Below are 17754 nucleotides of genomic sequence, written 5' to 3'. Positions count from 1 at the left end.
TTTTCGTCCTTATTTTAATATTTTCTAATCAGGATTACATATTACAAATGAAAAGATTAAAAGGTGTATTTACAGCTGTTAAACCTTCCCAACTAATAATTCTAACTAAATACGTTCGATATTGTAATCATACATGCTTGTGTTACTGCCTTTCGTACTTGGAACAGAAGAAGGATGTTAATTTGTTGTGTTGTTTAATGAATTTATTTCATATTCCTACTTATTTCTGTCCTTCTATTTTTCCATTCACAACAATCATTGGCTACTTCCAGTTGGGTCAATATATTCAATTGTTAGAGAATATTTGTATGTGGAAACAAATTTCTGACATGTTGGGCATTCATTATTTTGGGAAAAGGTTTTACTTTGCTGTATATCATTATTACTACTTATTATCTGCTCTAGAAGGATGTTAATAAAACTGTACCAGTGCACAGTGGTCGAGGTCGTATGGGAACAGCGGCCAAAAATACTTTCAGTGCTGATATCAATATCATTCTTTGGTTATGGTACCTTGATGGGATAAAAATAAAAAATGTGAGAAAATGGATATGGTCGATGCATGTTTTGGCATGGTCCCCTTACAACGTACCTCCCGGATGGGGGTTATTTGCCCAATATTTGTCACATTTCTACACTAGATTGTCCTGTTAATTGAAATTTTACGTTCTAAGGAGTTAAAAAATAAACTTACTGAAAATTATTTGGAAAAGCCCGCCTTCAGGTAGAGTCCCCCTGTAAAGGTACCTCCAAAAATAGAAGCATTTTTTATACAAATCAAGTCCAAATTTGATTATTTTTTGTAAACAAAATAAAATAACAATTTAATGTAAAATTAAATCAAAGTTAAATTTTGCACAAATAATTTGTTTGACTTAAGGCCCTATTGAAATTGGAGATAATCGGTCAAAATTTAGGTATAGCTCCCGATTTGTTATTTTTATCCTCCGCAGCCGTAATATGCACTCTGTAACAACGACATTTGGGGAAATATATCAAATATAACTCAGAAATACCCTTTCTAAATTTTTTCGATATCTGATTTGCCTTTAATTGTGCACCAAACGTGTAATATTAGCCCAAATCAAATTTAGATATAGCTCTCATATATATCTATCCAATTTCAAGTAAATTGTGCACCAAATGGATAATACAAGCCCGAATTGAAAAGGCGCAAATGCGACGACAAATTTAGTAGAAAGCGATTCTGAGGAGGACATTCCTCCCATATATTAGTTCCTTTGGACTTTTAATTATTACTATAATCATAGTTGGTATGATTTAATTCTCACAAATTCCCCATTAAAACCATTATTTGTTATGAGACGCTCTACTAAATATGCAAAGTGGTGTAGGGTATCACTTTAAGACTTTCTTTACTGGTTATTGTTTGGTAACGTTCGCTGTCCCGTTATAAAAGGGTCAGAGCTCAGAAGAAGACGGTCAATAAGATCTGTGTTTGTTGAAACACGAGAACTGTTTCGTGTATGATCTATTCTAAACTTTTTTTTTTGTTTCTAGACTCCAGGACCACCTCCTATAATTCTCCAATCGATACAATGATACAATTTATAATGTCGGGTGCATGTATTAAAATTTTATTAGCTGCGGGTGGAAGATAGTGCCATGAATACCTATTTGTTAACTCTTTAGCCGTTTGCACTGCAAAGGCCTTAAATTTTTCGACATTAATATTATACCCAGAAGACAATGCAGGTACCATTATTGAACACCCCTCAATTATATCCTTATCAATCCCAAACAATCTGAAATCTGAAAGTTAAATTAGTACTTTTAGAATCTTAGGGCCATTACTAATGGCGTGAAAAAAATCACATTGGAGGATTCAGGGGGGAAAACAATTAAAACTTTACCTGAAATCCAATTTTATTTTCAAAATTAATCTTAAAGCAACTAGGAACACTCACATCGTCTATATTATACACAACTACTAAACACTCAAATTACTGCACTAAAAATAAGTCAATACCTTGCTTTTCAAGAATTATGCCAAGAATTGTTATTTTAAAATGTATTTAATTTTGTAATACAGATCTACTTTTACTCTTTTTTTACTGATCCCACTGAAAAAAGCAACTAACTACATTTTCTCTTTTTTGATGCTATTTTCGAAGTGTTCCGTTAGAATGAAGCCAAGATTATTATGTTTTCTAAAAAGCTTAACCTCTTAAGAGTTCATGTGCACACATTTGACAATAAATATCTGATTTTCATTTTTTGAATTTTGGCCAATGGCAGCGACCACTGTGCAGTGTAGGGATATATTCTATCTAACTAAACTCTTTTTTGAGTTATAGATTCATTGCTTAATGTAAATGTACAGTAGACCACGCAAATAAGAAAATCATTAAAAAAAACTTAAATGCGTGCTTTCCTTATATGAATGTGTTGTGAAAAAAATAATATACATTTATTTAAGAAAGTACACCACGTTTTGTTTTTTAGTGTTTAACTAAATTTATTTTATAAGCAAAAAAAAAAAAAAAACAAAATATTTTACATGTACTTAAATGTTGTCCAAGTCCTTATATAAAACAAGTAAGCAAAGACTATAGTCGTGCGGGGCCCACCATACGATGCCCCACAACACTACATTATGTTAGAAGCCCCCTTATGTCCAAATCTATTCTGGAAGATTTTGCTTTTGAAATTATGTTGTAGAGCACAATAGAGCACATATATTCGTCAAGAAATCAGCATAAAAAAGCCAGAAGTTCTTCTTTTGTGTATTTTGGATTTCGCCTGTAAGTTATTTTCAGCGTTTCGGTAGAATGGAAATGTTGGTATTTTTTCACACAGAAGTAGTGGCTCATTCTACCCGTTGTAGTAAACTCTACTCCATGTGAGAGCTCACGTCTTTTGGTTTCTATTTGTGACCTTTATAACGGCTGAGAAATCAGGAACATTTTTAGTTGTTGATCCATTTCAATCCCTAAATATATTGCGAACATCTTTGAAAGGCCTCGCTCTTCTGAGCCTAAACCTACCCTTGTGCGATATTTTTAGATTTTATTCTTTTATGCCAAGAGGGCATTCTGAATTGATAAAATTTGTCAAAATTGGTCCAGCCATTCACGAGATATATGCATTCCAGCTAACATCCCCTTCCTTTGTATATACACATTGCATATATTTCGCTATATATATCCAATATATTTACTATCGGCAGAATTGACCTTTTCGTCTATTTGTGATTTCGCCCGGATTCAAAATATTAGCGGTTTAATGGAAAATTTGACTTTTATTTAACACAAATGTTATGGTCTATTTAACCTACTAAATATCACCGGATGACCATCAAAATTGGAAGGCTCCTGCCCAGGAGGACCATAATTGCGACCTGTAGAGTGATTACAAATTTACATGGACAGACGGACGGACGGACATACATAGCTAGATCGACTCAGCTCGGCGAGATAGGAAGATCCATAATTTTTGGCCCCACCAAACTTATAATACACCCAACACATAGTGTTGTAGGGTATAATTATTCTGTGGGTGATTTTCGGATTTGGTGTTTCAAACATATTTCTGAGATGCGTCATTTCAAATAAGCGTCTTCTTTTATGTCTATAAAAAAGAAAATGTTTATACCTTTCATTGTTCGTTTCTGAATTACGGACTTAAGAATTTAGAATTTGTATGCACATATCTTTTGATCGCTGAAGGATACAGTTTTCAAATTGGGAAAGTATAACGAAATTTGGAACAAAAATAAATGTTACCAAGTTATATTAAAATAGGTTCAAATTTGGATGTGAATGATGAACAAAAATTTATTATTGGACAATAGGTTCTTTTTATATTGGTCTCCCATTTGAACTAAATTTTACGCATCTTTACTGTTCCAATGTATCGTCACCTTCCTCGCATGCCCTGCGTATACTGTTATCTGCACATCCAATTTTATACAGATGATCATGTAGGCCCAGAAACCCCGTAGGGATGCCTGTACCCCACTAATATCTTTCTTACATAGTAACAATAGATTCTTCGTTTATATCTCATTGGGGTCGCCCCCAAAGGACTTTTGTATTTTTCCCTTCGCCTTAATTGTTCTATAGGAATATGTGGTCGTTTTTTTGCCTATTTCTTTAACTCTAGACGTGACGCGTTTAGCGCGACTGAATTGTCTAAGTTTACAGGTGCTAATTACCAGAGAGTTCGTTATCTCGTTACCTCTAACTCCCGCATGATCTGGTACCCATAGAGTGTTGCCCATATTCGACGGACCTTTGGGGCCTTTGGGCCCATTCCAATCGACGAGGCTTGTCCGCAGGCAACATTCTTTGCGTCAATTGAATTTTGTACGGAAATGCAAATCAATGCGAATAATCCGTTGTAAAGTGGACCGAGCCATGCCCAACGCTTAATGGTGTTCTTAGAATGCGCACTTCTCACATTTTTTAATGTTTTAAAAGCACATTGAGTTTGACTTCTGTTGAATGCAAATTTCAACCATTTCAGAGCGCTCGCGTGACGTGTATTGGTTCATGGTAAAAATATGCTTGGACTGACGCTTCAAACGCGGTATGTCATTAAGCGATGTGACATCTCTGTCAAAAGTTATGGCCTTGCCAGATGGGTCCGTCGAATATGGGCAACCCTGTATTTATAAATACACCTAAGTCTGTTTTTACACAGTCTTTTTGTACACGGTTTTGGTATAACACGGTTTGAAAATTGAATATTTTTAATTTATTTACACGATTTTATTCCATTTAGCACGATTTGAAATTTTATGTACTTAAATTTTTTTGTCAAATTTAATTTTTGCGAAGTATGTTCATATCACAAAAAAGTATTTATGAAAGAAAAAAGTCTGAAACCATCGATAGTTTGCGAACACTAGCTTAAAGATTTAAGTGAATTCCCCATTAGCGGGTACAAACAATTTTTACTGGTCAAAGCAAATGTGAATAGCACTATGTGCATACAATAAAATTTACTGGTCAGAGCAATTGAAACGTGTTAATATTTTGTGAACTGTTAATGCAATAAGACGTGTTTGGTAAAGAAAGAAATAAAAATTCTTGTTTTTCATTAATTTTAATAGGTTTTAGAGATTAGGAACAAATCACCCATTTTTCTATAAGATCAATGTCTTTTTTACACGGTTTTTTTTTTTACACGGCTTCTTCTGGAACCAATCTACCGTGTAAAAACAGACTTAGGTGTAATACGAAAAGGAGTTTTTCGGAATTTATAATATATTACAAAATAAGAGAATTTTTTCGAACTTACTGCTTTTTAACTTATTATATTAAAAACAAATGCTCAAAGACACAATATATAATAAAATATTAATGATAATATTCCACCAACGCTATCTAGGAAAAATACTGTCAAACAATATTGTTTTGAGAATGATACGAACACCAGCAAACATTTTTCGGGAATGTTAAAGGACTAAGTTAAAATTCAGCTGTTGACAATTCCTTGTTTTTTTATTTCCTCCTTTACTGTTGTATATCAGCGAATGGTAAAAAATAGAATAGTGGAAAATGTATGATGTAATGACCCTTTTGTTACTGCATACGTAACAAAGGCAACAATGAATGGCGACAGGGCAGCATCGGTAGTTCTACAGTTCATATCCTGCCATTTCATATGGAGTTATTTTACACATTCGCTCAGATGATTGTATGGGTGTGTACATACATATGTATATACATATGCGACACTGCAAGTGTGAAAGTGCGAGTAGTTCAGACGGTTATCGGGTAGCGGATATGTTGTAAAGTGCGTTTATGGTTTGATGATTTACAATCGCAACAATAAATATTCACACGGCCAATGCACACATTATTTGCAATTTATGCTCTGCGAGCCATATTTCACGAAGCCACACATGTAAATTTATGCAATTATTAATTTTACGCGTTCCCGCCTGCCGGTTCAACAAATGTTTTTTTTCTACGTTATTTCAACATTGTCCGCATTGTTGTTGGTATTGTTGCAGGCGATGCCTTCAGAGTGGTAACACTTGTTGTTATAGATAGAAAGTAGTGATGATTTGCAGTCAGTTTATTTTGCCTAAATTTTGCTGAGAAGGAGACAGAGTAAATCCATACGGTCTTGTATGTATGTTTTCGATGCTTAGAAATTTCATTGGTTTGAGAAATTGCAAAATAATTTACGGATCATGTAAAATATCTCGTTGAATGCATTAAATATGTGACTATCTGACTAACATAAAAATGAAAGTAATTTTGATTAAATTAGGCAATTGCCTTGGAAAATTTATAGTTTACTCTTAGAGGAGCGACCAAATAACATAATACTAGCCGACATACACATATAATAGAACAAGTTAAAACGTATCAATCGGACAGCAAATAATTATATATCAGGTTCTTATATATCAGGTCTCTGGTTGAGAAAAATATTTAGATATAACAAGTTGTAAAAATCGCTGACTTGTTTCGCAAGTTATGATGCTTATTTCAAATTTTATATTATTCAAAACTTTTACCCTTTGTGGGGAAGTACCAGAAGGAATGGTTCGATCTCCACTATCAAATCTTGTGTTAATAGAAATATTGAAATGTGCCATGTCTGAATGAAATCGGATGTCAATTTTGACTTTTTATGAGCTTCATGACTATACAAAATTTTGACCCTTTGTCGGAGGTCCCATCTTCACACCAGACCTTGTGTTAATAAAAATATTGTGTGGTGTGTAATTTGAAGACAGTCGAACTGGTACATTACATTTTATAAGATTTAAAATTATTCAAAATGTTGACCTCTTTTAGGGGAGGTATTGTCTATTTTGACCTAGCACTGATGCGAATATTAGGATTTTCAAGCGTCTCTTTTTGGTGGAAGAGGTACCAAAAGGAGTGGACCGATAGTGCCCATCTCCCAACTCGATCTAAGTTTGACAATAATATTACGGTGCACCAAGTATGGACCAAATTGAATACTCCCTTCGAGAGTTATCCTACTCACCAGGGAGACAGATAGACGAACGGGCATCGCTAGATCGACTCCAGATGTTCTGAAATGGATTTAGTCCAAAGAGACCTAGGGTCTAAAATCTGCCCACCAGCCAGACGGACGGACATCGATAGATCGATTCCACATGCCCTGAAACGGATTTGGTCCAAAAAGAGCTAGGGTCTAAAACCTCGATAAGGCATGTTTTCGCCGTATTAAATGATATATACCCTCTCTAGCTACATGACATATATGAAAGTGAGTCTTACACCAGGAACTGTTGTTGGATATAAGCAAGAGCTGGCAGTAGAATAAACACATGTATTTATAAGGACGTTACCAAAATTCGGAACAACTTCTCAATGGGTAAAAATGTGGCTAATATCATCAAACTTGAAAGAATTCCGGTGAATAATGCCGCTAAAATCATCAAAATGACGAATATATGGAGGTATCGCAATATATAGGGGCTATAAAAAGACGTGGACCTAAGTATTTTTTTTTCCTAGGCTGTAGTACCCAATACGAACTTTGAATACAAAATTTGAAGCAATTCCGGTAAAAACGTTGTATGAGGCCTATACGACATCGTGGACCTATATAGACAATTCTCTTCGAGGGGGTAATGTTCTCAAAATAACTCCTTGTGTGGCTTTTTGGACAATTTCTTTGAATAAATCGTCTTAGAATTTTACGCTGATCAAGATGATATATATATATATATATATAACCATATAACGGTACCTCTTAATATTCGATATATGGACATGGCGTATTTGGGTAATAAGGGCGTACAAAAAATTTAACAAAATAAGGAAATTGAATATTTGTACACACTACGTCGAATTGTAGGTAACGCAGTAAAGAAATTTGAGGATGCGGTAAATAAAATTGTTAAACACTCGTACCACTAACTACAAGTAAATTAAAGTGAAATATACAATTGATTATATATGCAGTGGTATTGAAGATTAAATTTTAACTTCAGTTACATAATTTGTGGAATATTTTCAAGTTTTCCCCCCTTCTCTTTGTTGTATGTAACTCTAATTCGCAAGGAAGATATAATACTTCCGTCAAAATAACAAACAATATTTGACAAACATCCATAAAAACAGACACTTTAAAGTAAATACAACTCTTGTCGCTGTATAGTAAGTTCTGGCTGGCATATCTAAGGGAATTTGCTGGCGTCATGATGGTGTCGGTTTGACAACATTCATCTTCCTCCGGCCGGATGTTCAAAGTCAGTATGTAACACAACATGATGAGAAATGTTGCATTTATTCATTCGTTCGCCAACTCGCAATTCGCCCATTCGAAATGTGTTTGCCATTATTGTTGCCAGAACGAAGTGGAGAAGAAAAACTTTTCTTTGATTCGACACATTCGCCTCTGCCGATGTCGTTGCCGAGTAGCTTTGCTTAAGGATGTTTACCAAAACAGATTTCTCTTGGCGCTTGCTTAAGGATACCTAGATATGGCTCGTCCGTGGATGCTGTTTCTTTTTGTTGGAGGAGAAATTTAAATAAAAACACAATTTTTCATTTTATTTGCTTTTCGGTTCGGTGGGAAGAAAAACTTATTCTCAGCACTTTAGACTTTTTTGTAGATCTTGCGTTTGACACAAAGTGTTTGTTCGTCGTTCTTCAGGGTTTGCATATTTTTTAAAATCCAGATTGAATAGTAGATGGAATATTTCCTGTATCCGTTAGAATGTACACACGTTGCACTTTAAATAAGAGTGAAGCATCATCATGTTTGAAATTATGTTCTCTTCCCTCCGGTGTGGCTTTTTTGTTTTTTATTGCTGAATTTATTTCAGGAGTTGGCAAAGGATTTCGGTAGAAAACTTTTTCAACCACAAGCAAATAAAGAGATGAAATCAATTTCATTGTGAGATGTTATTGTACGTTAACTGTATGTCTAAGAAATTTGGAACTTTGAAATTTTGACTTATCAAATATATATTATATGTTTGGAACATTGTTGGCATGTTTGTTCGGGGTACCGTAGTATTTTGTTGTTGCAAAATATTCAGGTTTAATCCAATTATTGCTGTTTTTTATAAAAACAATGTTTGTTTCTGAGTGGAAAAATATGGTAATGTTTACCAGGGATAAGGCAGGGAATGCGTAGGTTTCGGAAGAGCCACAAATCCTCATCAGTTCCCTTGTTTTTTGTCTGGGATATTCTTTATTAAAAAATAACTTCTGGGGAGAATATCCCAAGTGTCACACCACAAGGAGTCTGCCGATATGTCACATCTTCGAAATTGATGTAAGTTTGACAAAAAAAATATTACCATGTACCATTGTACCATTAAATTAATTATTCCAATCGATTTTACTTAGATTAATTATTCCAATCGATTTTACCAGATTCGAAACTTTCGTCATTGTACTCTTACTTTTTAATGTATTGGAATAAAACTCGGTAGTCACAGCTCATAATGGGTTCAACTTACTCTGGCAGATTATTGTTTACATATGTTCGTGTTTATATACGGATTCGAGCCACATTTTCTAACGAAATTATAGGTATAAATCCGTATTGGGATTTCGTAAAGGGTTCCCCACTCTTGTTATAGAACAATTCTAATATAGATCAAGCTTTTTTCTTGACATCCTTCCGATACTCGGAATTTTTGATGATTTTAGCCACATTATATATAGAATTGCTTGTAATTTAGATTGTATAATCCGCATACTCCTCGAATACTAAAATTTCGGCATTAACAAACATATTTTTACACAAGTTATTCTCTTGTTGGTGGAGGGTATAAAAACTTAACTGTTTCTATACCCACCGCCTAGTAAAGGAGGGTATATTAAATTTGTCATTCCGTTTGTAACACCTCCAAATATTGGTCGTAGACCTTAAAAAGTCTGTCTGTTACATAGTTGGAACAGTAGTTTGTTAGTTTAAAATATTTCGGTGAAGCCCTCATATTACGATACCTCCCGCTATTCGGTATTTTGGTGGTTAATGGCCACATTTTTCACCGTTTTTTTTCTAAAAAGTGGCATTAATAGTTCGTAATTGGTTCTATTGTACGTGGACCTATCTACATTGTATAGATAGGTCCACGTTTTTTGTATAGCCTTCATATAGTTTAAACAGATAGTTTAACAAGCTCCTTTAGTAGGACATTGAATATGTAGGTCCACGTTTTTCTGTAGCGATTCAAGCCACATGTAATTTTTAGTTCATAATTGGTTCTACAGGATGAGATGAAAAAACTGCAAGCAATTTCAGACAGCTGTCATTTCCAAGCCACTCGTCCGACAGCTGTTAAAATTATTCCAGTGACAGCTGATCATATTCTTCACAAGTGTACAAGAGAATTTTGGCGAGAATTTTTCAGAAAAACGTTTTTCGTGATTGAATTCAAGCGTGATAGTATGATTTCTTTATATTTGCTGGAAAACCACAAGTAGCTATCGTTAGAGCACTCCAGCATTTAAATGTGAAAAATTTTTTGTGTCTCGAATCATCCCTCGTTATCGTGATACTGGTAGCGTGCCCGACGTCAAGGAAGTGGACGGAAACAAACAGCAACATCAGCAGAAATGGTGAAATAAAAGTAAAGAAGTGACTTGATCGAAACCCGAGTCGCATTGGTCGAAAAATGGCTCGTGAGCCAAACATATCGCAATATTCTATTCAGCAAATATTGAAAAATGAGCCATTGAAATTCCAAAAAGTGCATGAGCTTACACCGCAACAGAAAGAAAATAGACTCAAAAGAACTAAAGAGTTGCTTCGCTTGGGCGAAAGTGGTGAACTGCCGTATTTCGTTTTCTCCGATGAAAAAACATTCGTTGTCCAGAAGTTTGTAAACAAACAAAATGATCGTGTTTACTTACCAAAGAGGTCAGCTGAAAATGTGCACCTACGGTTGGCCATCAGAACTAAAGCGTCGGTCATGGTGGTGGTGTGGCAGCCATAACAGGCGATCAGAATAAATGCCAAATATTATCGCGAAAATATTCTGGAGGGTGTATTAAAACCTTAGGCACTCGAACATTTTGGCCGCATACCTTGCACATTCCAACAGGACTCAGCACGCGCCACCCAAGAATGGTTACAAAATGAGGATCCTCGCTTCATTTCCAACCCACAATTGCCATCAAAATATCCGGATACCAATCCGTTGGACTATTGTGTCTGGAGTATTTTGGAAAGCAATGTTGGCACCAAAAAATACCAAAGTGTTGCTCACCTCAAGCAAGCGCTTCGCAGGAAATGTTCCAAAATACCGCAGAGCAACATTCGGGTAGCGTGTGACGGTTTCATTGTCTGTTTGAAGGGCGTACCAAAGGTGACCAATTCGAACAAATCTAAACTTATTCTAACATATGATGATATTTCCTACATTTTTTGCTTTCATTCAATAAAATTAAAAAAAAAAAAAAAAAAAAACAAGTAAGCAAAGGCTACAGTCGAGCGGGGCCGACCGTTGAATACCCTACAACACTATAATAAACGATACAGTTTATATAGGCAAGATACTCGAAAGAATTCCACAAGATATTGTGACAAATAATAAAAGAAAACCATCAGGTTTCGTTTTCTAATTTCCGAATAATAGCAACTTAAACTAATTTGCTCATTTCCAATTTATTGGTAGATGTTGCACTTAAATGATCTTCCTACATCTGGAACCAATATTTCCCAAAGACCTATAATCTCTCAGAAGATTAACATTTATTATTGGTTTTTGACTGAAACGCATCTATATGAGATACAGACATTTGACCACATTATTCAACGAAATCAGCGTTAAAAAATAGTCAGAAGTGCGTCATTCCTGTATTTGTGAATTCTCCAAAAAGTCACTGGAATGGACATTTTCGTATTTTGTCTACAAAAAGTGGCAAACTATTTCACACATTGAATATTTTTATATGGCCATCCAAATGTTTAATTCAAAATGAAAATATGCCAAAAATATGAGAAAATATTACAAAATCTATATTTTCATCTTTAGAGAGATATTTGTATGCGTTTTTTAGACGTTTTTCCTTTCCTGTCAAGAGGCCATTCTGAATTAATGAGAACTGTCGAAATCAGTTCAGCCGTTCTCGACATAAAAGAGATCTTTCAAGCATATCTTCTTTGATAGACAAATATGTCGCATATATTTGCTATATATTCGATTTTTTGGATCTTAACATCAATGTAAAGATCAGAAGTAACCTTGTCATGGCTTTGTGATTTCGCCGGGATTTAAAATATTCGCGGTTTAATGAAAAATTTCGAATTTTTTCAACAAAAAAGATATGGCCTATTTTACCCGCTAAATATTATCCGATGACCACCCAAATTGGTGGGCTTCTTCCCCGCCCTAAACTCTAGCTACATGCGAAATTCCGCGTCGATTGGTCTATAATTGCGACCTGTATAGCTACTGCAAAATCCGACATTTTTTCAGTATTTGGTCCATTTCAACCCCTTAACATTTGGCGATCATCTCCAAAAGAAATAGGGTTCTATTCTGACCCTAGCCCCACCTCCATTCTAAATTTCGTGAAGATCGGGCCATAATTGCGACCTGTAGAGTGATTACAAATTAACATGGACAGACGGACAGACGGACGGACGGACATACATAGCTAGATCGACTCAGCTCGGCGAGATAGGAAGATCCATATATACTTTCCTATGTGGGAAATCAATATTTCGTGGTGTTACATAATTTTTGGCCCAATCAAACTTATAATACCCCCAACACATAGTGTTGTAGGGTATAAATATATAAAAATTGTGGCGTTTGACTTTGTTGCAGTTTTTTATCTCACCCTGTACAACCAGTGTCAAAACATTGTCCAAATTGGGGCACTATTCCCATATAACTATACCCACCGATATTCGATATTTTGATAATCCTAGACACTTTTACCCACGGAATTGTTCGAATTTGGTATTTAAGAATCGCAATAGATAAAACTCTTTGTAGTATAAATTTGTCTATGTAGGTTCGCTTTTTTGTGTGGTCTTCATACAACGATTCCAACCACTTTAATGTTTATTAAAATTTTTAACTGAATTCTCCAAACGATCATACTGGTATTTGTGTTTTAATTCGGAATATCTTTGGATCCAGACATTTTATATAAAAAAATCCAGATACTTTTGTATAAAGCTCTTAAAGCTGTTTATTTGATACAAAACAAATTGTTCCATTGGTTTTGATATTAATTCTGAAATACATTAGGTAGGTAGGCCTCTTTTTCGCAACTTTCTCTAACTTATCCTTCCTTCTCTTCGTGATGTGACGTTCAATGTATACAAGGTAAATAGAATACCTTTAACAAATCGTCGAGTTAATATTTATTTTGTACTTGTTTATTGCTTATGTTTCAATCTTATAATATACTGACCTGATATGACTTTTAGATCTCTCCAAAGGCTTAGATTTTCTCTTTCTTTAACACCTTTGAAACATAGTTCTTATAAAATGTAAAATGAATCACATACGATCTGCGAACTTTACGCAATCGAATAATTCCGTCAACATCAGATATAGAGCAAAGATGGGTAAAAAAATATAAATCTCAAAGAATTATCTTTTGGTTCAAACTTCGCTCATCGTAACATTTATAACAAACTAACTGACCCGGACTTCGTTGCCGGCCCATAATATTGGTGTTTAATGCATATTTTTAGGAACCTTATAAAAGTTGTAAACGTTTAGCTATTCTTTTTTATTGGAGTCAAATCGGCCCTGCCGTCCTCAATTGATGAGCATATACTATACTTTACTATTTTTATCGAATACGATATAGGCGTGGCCAGTTCCTCTGACACTACATATATACTTTAGGTTGGAGGGAGAGTCAACAGTAGAACGTATACAACTACTTTCAAAAAGATTTTCATTATTTTTCCAAATATAAGGATTTGAAGTAAATCGAAAAAATGGGCCTAAAAGTGGGCGTGGTCAATTTTTCTTTGCATTAAAACCTGACTCGGCGTGGGACGAACATTTGTATAAAAATATCCAAATCGGTCCAGCCGTTTTCTACTGACTCTATTACCAACGGACGACATTTGGTTTTTTTTTATACATAGACTTAACACAAGTGCGAAAATCTTATCAGGGTACATATTATGTCTTTGTGCATTTGTTCATAATAGGCAAAAGAAAACGAGATAGATTCATAGTTTCTACTACTTTCAAAAAGATTTTCATTATTTTTAGTAAATCGGAAAAATGGGCCTAAACGTGGGCGTGGTCAATTTTTCTTTGCATTAAAACCTGACTCGGCGTGGGACGAACATTTGTATAAAAATATCCAAATAGGTCCAGCCGTTTTGGTTTTTATACCCTACACCACAAGGTGGTCAGGGTATTATGTCTTTATGCATTTGTTTGTAACAGGCAAAAGTAAACGAGATAGACCCATAGTTCCTTTTGATGATCTGCATAGAATCAGATTCTGAGTCGATTTATGCATGTCCGTCCATCCGTCTGTCTATGTATTTTTGTAAACAAAGTACAGTTCGCATTTATTGCCCTATCCAGATGAAATTTTGCACAAATAATTTGTTTGGCCCAAGGACGAACCCTATTGAAATTGGAGATAATCGGTCAAAATTTAGATATAGCTCCGATATATATCTTCGTCTGATTTGCTTTTTATTGTGCACCAAACGTGTAATATCAGCTCGAATAGTATGGAATTTTGCATACACAACCAAATTAGGCCTGAAAATAAGTATGCCAAAATTGATCGAAATCGGTTCATATATAGCTATAGCTCCCATATATATTGTTCATCCGGTTTGTTATTTTTGTCCTCCGGAGCCGTAATATGCACTCTGTAACAACAATATTTTGGGAAATATATCAAATACAGCTCAGAAATATCTTTGCTTAATTTTATCGAGATCGGTTCAGATTTGGATATAGCTCCCATATATAACTTCGTCCGATTTAATTTCGATTGTGCACCAAACGTCTAATATTTGCCCAAATTGGATGAAATTTGGCACTTACGACCGAATTGAGTCTAGAAGCTAGTTTGTCAAATTTGATGAAGATCGGTTCAGATAGCTCCCATATATACTGTTCATTCGATTTGTCATATTTGTTACCCACAGCCGTAATATGCACTCCGTAACAACGATATTCAGGGAAATATATCAAATACTGCTCAGAAATATCTTTGCCAAATTTTATCGAGATCGGTTCCGATTTGGATATAGCTTTCATATATATTTTTATCCGATTTCAAATTAATTGTGCACCAAATGGGCAATACAAGTCCGAATTTAAAAGATACAAATGCTTCGGCATATTTAGTCTTTTGAACTTTAAATTATAATAATAATCATGGCGTGTATGATTGAATTCTCCCATAAAAACTTTTAATTGTTATGTGGAGCTGTACTAAATTTGCAAAGTGGTATCATAAAGTCGGCCCCGCCCGACTTTAAGACTTTCTTTACTGGTTTTATACATAGACTTAATACAAGTGCGAAAATTTTATCAGGGTATTATGTCTTTGTGCATTTGTTCGTAACAGGCAAAAGAAAACGAGATCTATTCGTAGTTTCTTTTGATGATCTGTATAGAATAACATTCTGTGTCGATTTGTGCATGTCCGTCAGTCTGTCCATGTATTTTTGTAAACAAAGTACAGTTCGCATTTATTATCCGATCCAGATGAAATTTTCCAAACAACATTTGTTTGGCCCAAGGACGAACGCTATTGAAATTGAAAATAATCGGTAAAAATTTAGATATAGCTCCCATATATATCTTCGTCTGATTTGCCTTTTATTGAGCACCAAACGTGTAATATCAGCCCGAATAGTATGGAATTTTGCACATACAAGCAAAATAGGCCTGAAAAATATGCCAAATTTGATTGAAATCGGTTCAGATATATCTATAGCTTCAATATATATTGTTCATCCCATTTGTTATTTTTGTCCTCAGCAGCCGTAATATGCACTCTGTAACAACAATATTTGGGGAATTATATCAAATACAGCTCAGAAATACCTTTGCTTAATTTTACCGATTTGTTATATTTGTTACCCACAGCCGTAACATGCACCTCGCAACAACGATATTCAGGGAAATATATCAAATACAGCTCAGAAATATCTTTGCCAAATTTTATCGAGATCGCTTCAGATTTAAATATAGCTCCCATATATATCAAATGGGCAATACAAGTCCGAATTTAAAAGATACAAATGCTTCGGAATATTAGGTCTTTTAAGCTTTAAATATAATAATAATCGTAGCGTGTATGATTGAATTCTTCCATAAAAACTTTTACTTGTTATGTGAAGATCTACTAAATTAGCAAAGTGGTGTAGGGTATCATAAAGTCGGCCCCGCCCGACTTTAAGACTTTCTTTACTGGTTTTCTTTTGTGAACATACTGTTCTCAATAAAAGTAATGAAATAAAATCCCTGCACCACACCATACATTTTGCATACAATTCATCGAAACAAAACTTCGTGCTTGCGGCTTACAATGCAAGTTTCATTCTTGCGAATTCTAGTATTTGCATTTTTCCTCACATTATCCTAAGGACACGGTTAGTGTCTGCACCACAGACACTTTGTCTGGACTTTGGTCATAAATCTATTACCGTGAACTTAAAAGAAAGAAAGCGGAGGATAAGACGACCAAAGACTACCAACTGTTGTTTTAATAAAATTTCGCCATGATGTTGCATCGCTAAAGGATGCTGTTGTGGTAGATTTTAGAATTATAACTAAACATCAAAGTGTTACACTTTTGTTTGCATAAAATACTCCTTTGTTTGAGTTCATTTATCTTATGTTTAAATTGAAGGTATACCAACAAAACATTTGAGAGAAAATTGAAAAAGTAAAACAAAAACATTAAGTTCGGCCGGGCTGAACTTTTAATACTCTCCACCTTAGGGTAAAGGAAAAAGTTTTATAGAAAACTATCTGAATTCAAGCGTATTTCACTTTAAACTTTATATACCAGTAAGATCGTTTGCATAATGCAGTTAAACTTATCAAACAGGAACCTCTATAGACAATTTTATACTTCAAATATTGTCATCTATCAAATCTTCTAAAATACCAAATTTTATCAAAATACCTAATATCGGTGGGTATCGTTGTATGTGCGGAAAGTGTGGAACTATATATTCAGTGTTCTGCCACCGGGCTAGAAGCCATTATGAACTACTAATACCAATTTTTATCAAAATATAGAATATTGGCAGGTACCGTTATTGCTCCCATATAACGGTACCTGCCGATCTTTGATACCAAAACATGACCTATACATACAATGTTTCGCCACACGATCTAGAACCCACTATGAAAAAATGTGCCAAAAATCACCGAATTTCGGGAGGTACCATGATATGGGGATTATACCAAAACGTGCACCGATACATCTCATTTTCCATACCAACCGTACTAGGCACAATACAAATTATTCAGCTAAATTTTGACGCTCTACGTCAAAAAATGTGGGCTGTGTCGTGTTTTCAACAGACAGACGGACATCGTTCAAGCGACTTAGAATTTTATGCTTATTATGAATATATATACTTAATGGGGTAACCGATGAATATTTAGTGATGTTACAAACGGAATGACAATGTTAATATACCCCCCCTATCCAAGGTGGAGGGTATAGTTACCAGTAAAAAATGGTTAAAAGTCGTTATGATACCCTGCACCAGTAGGTTTATTTAGTAGAGTTACCAGCAACAAAAAAGTGTGTATATGGGAATTTTTGAAGTAGATCATTCCACTAATGAACTTTATTTGAATGC

Source organism: Musca domestica, unplaced genomic scaffold, assembly GCF_030504385.1.
Source record: "Musca domestica strain aabys unplaced genomic scaffold, Musca_domestica.polishedcontigs.V.1.1 4, whole genome shotgun sequence".
In the NCBI taxonomy this organism is placed as follows: domain Eukaryota; kingdom Metazoa; phylum Arthropoda; class Insecta; order Diptera; family Muscidae; genus Musca; species Musca domestica.
The sequence above is the reverse complement of the archived record's forward strand: the minus strand, read 5'-3'. Positions refer to the sequence as shown.